The sequence below is a fragment of the Thamnophis elegans genome, chromosome 7 (genome assembly GCF_009769535.1).
Source record: "Thamnophis elegans isolate rThaEle1 chromosome 7, rThaEle1.pri, whole genome shotgun sequence".
Classification (NCBI taxonomy): domain Eukaryota; kingdom Metazoa; phylum Chordata; class Lepidosauria; order Squamata; family Colubridae; genus Thamnophis; species Thamnophis elegans.
Window position 1 is genome coordinate 59675549 of NC_045547.1, and position 11332 is coordinate 59686880.

Here is an 11332-nt window from a genome sequence, read left to right on the forward strand (position 1 = left end):
ATACAAGGCTTAGAAATGAATCTCCCAAATGAAACTTTTTTTCTTCAGAATGAAAAACTATCAGAAAGATAATTTCATGCCCAAGGAACAGAAAAAAGGGGTATTTTATAGCCAAATCATGAACATTTAAGAAGGATTTGTGTTTGAAAATGTCTGTAGAAGTACAAAACACATTAGGTTTATTATAAATCTAGACCAATTATGAAGCATTTCAAATTACTACCTCACAAAGCCTTTCAGAATGCGACAAAGCTTATTAATGTGCTGATACAAGCATCTTCATTGCAAATAAATGAGAAGTCAGAATGTCAAGAAATACACATTTTCTTCTAATAATCCTTGTAAGTTATTGCAAGGCACTTTAATTTCCATGAGGGCAGGGATGAAAAAAATGATGCCTTCCAAATGTTGCTGATCCACCCCTTCCAGCAGCTCTTGACCCCAACGTTGGCTTGCTAGGTGGAACTGATGAAAGCCACAATAGCAGCTTCCAGAGAACTAGCATTCTACACTCCTGAAAAGGATTGGAAGAATATCGATATCTCCTAAGGGGTGGGGAGTGGGGAAGGGAAATCATTTCCTAGGGAGGAAGTAAACTAAGTGTATAAGAGTCAGAAAGGGATAGTACTTTTCACTGTATCTATATTTTTTTTTAGTCAAGCATGAATTCACCCTGAGATTGGCACCCATGTGCTATAAACCTGGCAGTATACTTTGTGAATAGGCAGTTTGCCATCTCAACAGATGGGTGTTAATGTAGTCATGCACATAGATGAGTTGTGTGCATCCATTTTGATTAGCACGGGCAGAAATCTTGGATCGATTACAAGAATAAATTGTTGTGGATCCAGTTCAGGTCATCTACCTTAGAACACTGAAATTCTTGTTAGCATATGTCCAACTTTCTCATTTGTCAGTAAAGATTACAGTTGAGCGAGATATAAATTGGCCATGTAAATCTTGAGAAGACACTTTCATTTTGAGAAAAGCACTCTTTTTAAGCAATTCCACAAAAGCAGCAGTGAATCTTTTTTCACTAGTAATAGAGCCATAGACTCAAACTGAAATTTCCCTCTGCCAGATGAAGCAGCTTGTTAAAATGGGAGTTCCTCATTCCCCACATGTCTATAGATTACAAAAAAGAATCTTTAATAAAGGGATTCTTTATGGACAGTTATTTAATTTATCTTTACAATTAATAGAGAGCTGAAAATAATAATAAAATCATACTATGTGGTTACAATGTAATACCTCCACATCAGGGGTGGGTTGCTGCCGGTGTTACTGCCAATTCGCTTTGTGCACTGCTTGCGCATGCGCAGTTGCCTATAAATTGTTCTGAGCATGCCCAGAACATTATAAAAGAGTAAAAAATATGCCGGCAACAGTATGGGCAACCGGGGAACCAGTTTGGGGGCGTGGCAAGCCTGCCATCCCTACCGGTTCAGCAACCTGATTGTAATTTCCATTACTGGTTCGCCCGAACCAGTGCAAACCCAGCTCGGCTCCATGTGTACTATTATATATCTATTCCCAGTCTCCAATGTGCAGTATGTTGGATATTAATATTAATAATGCCAGAGGTTCAGTTGTACTGGACTGGTCTCATCAGAGAAACTAGACAAAAAGTGTCTTTTCCACAGACAATATAATCTCTAGAAGATGTTAAGATTCAAATAGAGCTTACTTGTGGCATTTTTAAATATGAAGGTTTTTTTTTTTTTTTTTTAAAAAGAGGGATCTAAATTGAACATGTCTATTCATTGCCACTTATCAACTATAAAAAGCATTTGTGTACATCACCTGCTGGAAACTTCTGCAGTTGCCAATTATGCCAATTATTGGGGATCTCAAGCTGTGTTCTAATTACTCAACATACATTAATGTAAGGAGAAGAAAAAACAACATCGTGTATCTATACATTATTTTTCAGCTGTGTGTCAATAATTTTAAATTTGGTTGTGCTTGGCATGAAGATTTTACACATGCATATTTAATACCATGAAATCACTAGCATAAAAACATCCCATTTCACTGTTTCCATTTTATGCTTTTACCTTTTTAACTCTTCTGTAAGGTTGAGGCCATTCAGGATTTCAGCTATGATATTGACTGATGTATAATGTAGCAAGCATTGTCTGTGTTTCAAGGGAAAAACAAACGAGGCAAATGGAAGCTTTCAAGAAAAGAAGTTTATACAGTGTTTTAGACACAGGTCTAAATAATGGTAAATAATGGTAGTCTTGTTTTAACAGCCAATTGAGTCTGAAAAACAATCAAGCAAACAAACAAACAAAAAAAAAACACCAACCCAAAACAACTCAACTCCAAAACAAAGAAATATCTTTATCTGGATCAAATTAGAGTCCAATGTATTGGCAGGTCTTATACTTTTCTGAGGTATTTTTAATTAACAGAAAATAAATGGGCAGGTGGCAGATTGGAAAGAAAGCATCCATCCCTAGCATGATTTTTATTTAGAAAAATGTCCCTAAGTGCCACAAATGTCACATAGACTTCCTTTTAAAAAAAATTAGGAGGTACATATTGAGTTGGCTGTAATTCGGTATTGTGTTTGACTAGAGGGTTGTAAAATGCAACTGCTTGTTGCAAAGTAAACCAAGGTGATAAAAAGGTTTCTAAATAAGCTGGATGGATGACAAGAAACAGTTTCAATACTTGCCATCTGGCAAATGGATGTTTTGTAACTGGCGAATTCAAGAACCGTGCCATTTTGTGAACAGGTAAGATCCCTCCTGACTCCAGCAGTTGAGATACCTGGCCATTATTGATATCAAAATGTTCAGCAGGACTTGATGACAGCCACCTACCAAATCGAGATCTGGAAAATGGAAAATGAAATATTTAGAAACACTGCAAAGTACTAGAAAGACAAACATAACATATTACAGAAAAGTTTGGAATTAGAAATAAAGCCACACATTTTCTTATTAGGTATAATTGGGTGGGTGGGGGGAAGCTAAGAAGAAACATAATTATTTAATGAGAGATTGCTTAAAGGACAGACTTCACTTTGCTTAACATTGGAAGAATGACATAATTGTTTCATTGGAAACTTAAACTTGGAAAGTTGTAAAACTAGCAGTACTGCTGATATGCACTATTAAGTAAATTTAAACACAACTGTTTCCTATACTTACAGCATAAGGGGGGCTAAATGTCTGCAAGTAATGCAGATTAGCAGATATATAGAAAGAAGGATGTCAGAAACCTAACAGTTTTTTCCCCTTTTTCTTTTTTTCTACTGAAATTTTGTTTTAATTCTTGTGCTTCATTTATTTTTTCTTTCAGTAACACATGTGTGTTTATATATGTAAAATACAATGTAGATTATAATATTAAGCAATTAGCAATTATAATAACCATTTCTATTCAAAGTTAAGTGGATCTATATAGATCACTAGAAGTTGAACTGGACTCAAAGGAGTATTTTTAACGCCTTCCTCATGACACTCTTTGAAAGTGTACCCAAGCTGGTTTACCAACTGCAATAGTCCCCAAGTGCTAATAAAAAGTTATTAAATTTTTATGCTTCCTGATTCCCAGAAACTTTGAGTAGTTGTGTATCCTACTTTCCTGTGAGAAAAATAAGGAGAGTAAACAGTTTCTGGAAGTATTGAGTTACATGGACCCATTCAGAGAAGACCAGTGTACAATGTAGATCTTTTAACAAAATAATATTTAAAAACTATGCATCCCAAAAGCAATATGGACCCCCAAAATGGCAACCACATCCTACTCAGAGGAAGAGACAATTTGTAGAGGAACAACACAAGGGATAGTTGTCAAACGGCTATAAAAGAAAAGTAGCGGTCATCAAATAAAACATATTCACTGGAGAAAGAGCAATAAAAATATGAAGAAATATAATTAAATCACTCAGAGGGAGAACCAATAGCCAACGGGAATAAAGTAGAAGTAGAAATCATTGGAGAAATAGTGCCCAATGGGAATTCACTTAAAGTGAATTCACAGCAATAAGCATGCTCTGGGATTGGCATTGGACAGACTGCATCATACATTTGTTAGGGAAAAGGATGAATGTAATAAGACTTTATAAGTTGTTTTGTCAGAGAGAGAGAGAGTGAAGGGGAAACAATGTTCTGGAGGAGGAGAAAAGAAATATGCATTTATATTGCATTGGAAATCAGACATTGCAAATAAAAAAATGGGGAGACTGAGAAGTCAGTCAAATATAAGAAGTACATAAAAAGTGGTGTGATATAAAGGTGGAGAGAGGGAAGCTGGTCAAATTCCAACTTATTTATGCCTAAATGTTTGGCTTGCTTTCCCTCAGCATGCACCCTGAGTTCTTTGTGAAGAGGGGGAACCAGACAATTTTGGAGAATGAACATTGGTCCATGTCCATGGATGTTTTTATGTCTGAATTGGACCTCAATGATTAGTTAAAGCTAATTCAGTGGTACTGTTCTATGAAAGCTGGGCTTTGATGAACTAAGGAGGCAATGCATGGGAAGTTCTAAATTCACTTCTCAAAAGGGGCAGCAAATTCCTCAGGCCTGTAGCTGCAAGTTCAGGTACAGTTACTGGGGGTTGTCTAAGTCCTCTGCCTTGGTCACAATCAGGTTCAATCTGCTATGGATCCAACAGATGGTTCAAGAGGTTTCCTTGAATAGGTAAAAACTTGCCAGGAGGGAAAAGCTCAAACAGAGCTTCCAGGAGCTGTAGTTTCTCTTGAGTGACTTCAGCTGCAAATGGAGGGAAGATTATAAAAATGGGGGTTTTCTTCTTTTTTTAGTAGCTGGCCCTAGTCAGGCTTTTTCTGTGTCTGCCCAATCTAAATAATTTAGATCAGTGGTCTCCAACCTTGGCAACTTTAAGACTTGTGGACTTCAACTCCCAGAGTTCCTCAGCCAGCTTTGCTTTGCTGGCTGAGGAACTCTGGGAGTTGAAGTCCACAGGTCTTAAAGTTGCTAAGGTTGGAGACCACTGATTTAGATGGTATAGCCTTCCATTTCTAGCTGTCACACAAATACACTTTTTGGAGAGTTTCCTCTTTTATTCCAAATTATCATCCCTGGTTATACTTCTAATATTAAGTCAACTTTTTCATAGGGTTCAGATGCTTTTCCTTCATGAGCAAAAGGTCACATTGCAAGATGGGTAGGGAGTTAGAATAGTCTAAAGATTAAACATAATACTTTAACCACCCAGTATATCCACCATGACCAGATTCTTATGCTTATGTCTAAATGAGGAAGAAAACTGCATCTCACGTATTTTTGCCATGTCATGTGGAGGAATTCACTGAAGAAAGCAATTATGTGGAAGGATTGGTGATAAAAGAAATCAGAATGAGCCAAGGTGGCACAGTGGTTAGGGTGCAGTACTGCAGGCCACTTCAGCTGACTGTTATCTGCAGTTCAGCGGTTCTAATCTCACTGGCTCAAGATTGACTCAGCCTTCCATCCTTCCGAGGTGGGTGAAATGAGGACCCAGACTTTGTGGTGATATGCTGACTCTGTAAACCGCTTAGAGAGGGCTGAAAGCCCTATGAAGCGGTATATAAGTCTAACTGCTATTGCTATCGCTATAGACAATCAAAGAACATAATGGCTGCATACCATCAAAGGTGGCATCAGCCAGAGCATAGAAAAACTCAAAGAAGTAAATGCAAGATCAGAAGATGTGGAGAGACCTGGTTGATAGAATCTCCAAGAGTCAGATATGACTGAATGCATAGTATCACTTTAAGAAGAGACTGGATAGCCACTTGTCTGGAATGATATAAGGCTGTGATGGTGAACCTATGGCACACGTGCTAGAAATGTCATGCAGAGCCCTCTCTGTGTGCATGCATGCCGTAGGCAACTGCTCTTCCGGGTTCCGGTGCTCCAGCGTGCACATGGTCCAGTTTCAGCACTTGGTGCCAACAAGGTTAACCATCACTGATATAGGATTTCTATTTGAACAGGGGTTGGATTAGAAGACCTCCAAGGTGCCTTTAATCTGTTATTTGTTATTCATCATCATTGGTATTTCAGGAATTGGATTCTCTCAGAACAAACTACAGGAGAAAAATTTCCAATAAAGGGCAACTGACCAGCAAGCAAAACTAAACAGCAATAAGCCATACTAATTCAAGCAGTTTATCTTTCCCTATTAAAAACTTCTCAGTTAGCATTATTCAGCTTCGAGCAATAAACCAGTTGTAATGGTTCTTGTGTCACTTTCTTGACCTATTTAGCAGGAATTAGGTCAGAGACAGAAACACACTTACCTTCAGTCATAGAAGGGAACCATGGATCGTGAAACTTGTTTTTCAAAGAAAAGATTTTATTAAGATATGCAACATGCTGGCAGTGACCTTTCTAGGTTTTATTTTTATCCCTTTATCAGTATAGCAATAGCTTTTGGCTTCAATAAACAGCTGAATGAGTTTTGTCGATTTTTATCATAGATGTTACAAATATATGACAGAAAAGCAACATTGGTAATATTATTGCATAATTTAGCCTTCAGCCGCCTTGACTTTCTTTAAAACAAATAGAATTGCTAAGCTATTGTTTTATAGTACTATAATTTAAATTATAGTTAGAAAGTAGCTAAGTGGGGAAAACCACCTACTTGTAGCAGTGATTTTCTAAATGAGATGAATAATGGGATTCTGAACTGGCATGAGAAAAAAAAGGACAGTGAAGAATAGTGAAGTATTTTGTACGGCTTTCTACTGCCAAATATTAGAGGATGCTATAAATGCTACAATTAAGGAATAAATTATAATTATTAATATCTTGCAGGCTCCTGCTGAGAGAAAACAATATATAATGTTCCGAAAATCTTTGAAAACTTGGTTTTTTTCTCCCAGGCATTGGGGTATGGCAGCTGCTGAACTGCTGTAGTATTTTTTTTTTAAAAAAAAATGTGTTGTTTCTTCTGGATTTGCTTTGCTTTAGGTGACATTTCCTATTTTTATAGGTTTTTTTTTAATGTAAGCCTCCCAGAGTCATTTAGAATTGAGTTTCTTCTAAACTGTCAGATAAACAATCCTATAGATTAATAATAAATATAAATAAATAAAAATTAAAATGCAAATAAATAAGAAATATATATTAGAAGCCATTTCCTTAACACTAATCTTAGTACAAATCAAAATGGAATGGCATGTATTCTGCTTTTTCTTTCTCCTGTGCAGATTTTTATTTTATTGTGAAATCAAGGTAAAATATCAGCAACAACATAAAGACAGTCCTTAATGCAACCATAAGATCAATAAACAATCAGAATAAAAAGAACCTGGATGCCATTTCGTACAAATTCATTTTGTACTCTATTTGACTCCATCTTTGACTGTTACAATTTGGCTCCGAAGTAAAAAAATTAACACATGAAAATTGATTTGAAATTTTTTTATTCCTTTAGGTAATATGTTTAACATATCACCTTAGAAAACAAACCGTTTTCCGATAAATTTGCATAATTAACTAAACTACAATTGCATTTATTTCTTAATCTGTTTTTGTAATCAGTACTGTACTTAAGGTATGAGAATAATTAATATTTATTGACTAAGAAAATATTCTCTTTTATTATTAAAATGCAAATTACATACACAAAGTACATGTGAACTGCCATAGCACAGTTTTTCATCTGACATATGGGAGATGAGTCTATTTATTTTATTAAATTTATTTGGCTGCCTATCTCACTTGAGTTGAAAAAATAAGGTGACAGGGAATCAGTTATAAATCTGACAGCATATTTAGAAATTATAAAAAAAAACTAAATAAAATTTAGTATTGCTAAAATCTCCAAAAACATATCCAATCTAATCTAATCTAATCTAGTCTAATCTAATCTAATCTAATCTAATCTAATCTAATCTAATCTAATCTAATCTAATCTAATCTAATCTAGATGATAGATAGATAGATAGATAGATAGATAGATAATAGACAAATGATAGTTTATTGATATGATTTTAGAAATAAGAATGTTTTTCAGAGTATAGGTGGTCCCTGATGTACAACAGTTCATTTAGTGACTGCTCAAAGCTACATCATCACTGAAAAAAGTGATTTATGACCAATTTACAGTCTTATGATTGTTCTAGCATACTCATGGTCATGCGGTCAAAATTTACACAGTTGGCAACTGATTCATATTTATGGTGACTACAGTGTCCCAGGATCATGTGATCACTTTTTGTGACTTTCTGACAAGCTGGGTAAACCAGATTCAATTAACAACTGTGTGACTAACTTAAGAACTGCAATGATTCACTTAACCACTGTATTAAGAAAACTCGTAAAATGAGGCAAAACTCACTTAACAAATGTCTTGCTTAGCAACATAAATTTGGGGCTCAATTGTGGTCATAACTGGATGTCTACTTGTACTGAAATGATCAAGTTGATATAGACTCCCTTCAAAAACAGGAGGCAACGTAGGAACACTATAACAGCAAAACAACCAGGCTAAGTAACACCAACAAGGATAAAAATAGGGCTGTGCATAGACCATCCAACTGATTCTGTGGCCATATTCTATATTCCTGATCCAGCCTACACCACATTTTTTGAGTATGAATCAAAATTGGAGTACATGCTATTGGCTTAAAAAAATAATGAGCAGTCATCTCTTCAGCACCTTCCTTCCTCCCTCCCTCCCTCCCTCCCTCCCTCCCTCCCTCCCTCCCTCCCTTCCTTCCTTCCTTGGAATATTTGCATATGACTATATTGATTTGTATAATCTAAAAAAAACCTAAACTAATGAAAGATCCTAACCTAACAAATGAGGGAAGAGAAGTAAGGAAAAAATTAGTACAATTAAAACTCTTCAATGGAAGGAAAGGTTAATGTATATGCTAAATGAAGAGGAGAAGAAACAAGAGGGGATAGGGAATTAATAAAAGTTAAACTGGAAGAAATTTTTAAAAAGAAGGCCTAAGCAACAGTAGGAATAAAAATAGCAACCCTTCTGAAAAAGTAAACCAGTCACCACCACAGTTTATTCACAAACAAGTATTTAGTAATAAGCAATCACTCAAGACCAGAGTCTGGATGATTGTGATAAATGTGCATCGTTCTCCTTCCTCACCCCCCCTGTCAGCAGTGTATAATAAACTGATTTGAGGGCAGCCTATTAATCACTAAATCCAATACTTCCCTGTTTCCTCTTCCCTTCTCATCATGATGTTTTATATGTGTAGGCATCAAAAAGGGTTTACTTTTTTTCTCCCTTTGGGATAGTTGTCATGGTATCATGTTTTGTGGATGGCAGAAGTTCTAAACTGTGCGCAGGAATGGAGCATCACTGAAGGTATTGAATCTGGGCAGGGTCAGAGGTCCTATCTCACCTTGACTAAGATAAACTACACTGGATTGCCTCATTCAGCCATGGATTCATGGCTTGCCACAGGTCAGAGCACAGTATTAATAAAAGAAGAACTGAACACCAGAAACCAGGGGACACAAGCTTTCAGCCGGGTGTTCTCATAGATGAACAGGTCTGTGAGATTTATAATACTTCCAATCCTTGTGGCACACTTAGTCACAACTTTGAACATCTTCATTACATTGTATTATTTCTTTTACGATATGAAGGACAATGAGTGTTTTGACTGAAAATTCCATGATTTTGCACACTACTGCATTAAGAACTTTGTGTATATTTTTGCCATGCACTTATATTGCTCATTGATAGAAATGAAATGAATCCTGAAGCAACCAAGAATCTTCTTCTTGTTGTGCCATATATCTCATGGGCATTGGTGATCATGGTGGCAATTCTATTTTTGTCAACACCTGCATGAAAAAGTGCTGCCGAGTTTTGTCCAAACCAGTCTCTTGGATTTTGAAGCCATGATGTTCTTCTTCTGCCTTGTTTGCCTTCAATCTTTACCTGGAGGATTAAGTGAAGTATACAGTATTTTTCTGTGTCTCATATCACAAATCCAAAATATTCTAACTTTTGCTGTTTAATGGCTTTGATGTTTTCCCTTTGCTTTTCCAGGCGCCTTATAACCTCCTCATTTGTGATTTTGTCAACCCAACTTATACTTAACAGCTGCCTGTAAATCCACATTTCAAATGCTTCTAGTCTCTTCAAGTGACTTTCTGTCAGAGAGCAACTCTCCACTCTGTAGAGCAGTAAGGAAAAGATGTAACATCTGACAAGCCTGATTTTCAGTCTTAGACTGTCGTGACTGCAAAAGACCTTTTTCATTTTGAAGAATGCTGTTTGAGCATTTTTTATCTTTATCTTGACTTCACTGATCATGTCCCAACCAAGTATATAACCCAGTGGTAGTCACCCTGGTCCCTACCGCCACTAGTGGGCGTTCCAGCTTTCATGGTGGGCGGTAGGAGTTTACTGTAACTCTGCTTTATACATTTTATAAAGTAAAGTTACTTCCCTACTTTATAAATCACTATTACTGTGAAACCGGTGGGCGGTTAGAAAATTTTACTACTAACAGAGATACAAAAGTGGGCAGTAGGTATAAAAAGGTTGACTACCCCTGATATAACCAAACAAATCAACACATTCTTTTTGCAGTAGTTTATTAATGGAGGGAGGTTATACCTTTTAGATTGTAGATTTTTAATGTTGTAAGTTGCCAAATTTGTTAAATAATTGTGTAGAGGAGAAGACAAATATTAATCAGTCAAAGATATAAAAAGTAAATGAAAAATAGGGATCCCTTATTCATGACTTATGGTTTGGAAACAAAATGAAACAACTTGAGACTCAAAAAACCTGGCATATTAAAAATAAAAAAGTGTAAAAGAAAAGAAACATGAAAACGAATCCCTTCATCCCACATACATTTTAGAAGCTGGGAGCACAAACAAAAATCAGACTTATGGAATATAGTTTTAAGTGATTAAGGAAAAGAAACGAAGCTTGTGAGAGATTTGAATGGACTACTTGTGAGTAAGATGGGGGAGAAAGAAAGAGAAAAAGACAGAAGTTGTTGCTATGAAGGATGTAAACAGAGGAGACCCAGCCTCACTTCCATTGATATGTGTTGAAATGGCTCCTTTTTACATGGTTCACAAATTTTCTAGAGTTCAGGTCTAAAAAGAAAGTGATCTTCCAAGTGTACAGTTACTTAAAGTGGTTCAGCTAAAATGGAAAACTGAAAAGTCCAAAAGGGTCTCTTAAAATTATGGAAAGAAGCACCATAATATCAGATTTTATTTGACAAAATAAATCAATAATACAAAACTACAAATTTAGTAATAGTTTTACAATAAGCATTGCACTTTCACTTTGCTACATTTTCCACTACATTTTGCTGTTTGCCTTGCAAAGGTTAGATTTTGGATTTTACAGAGTTGAATTG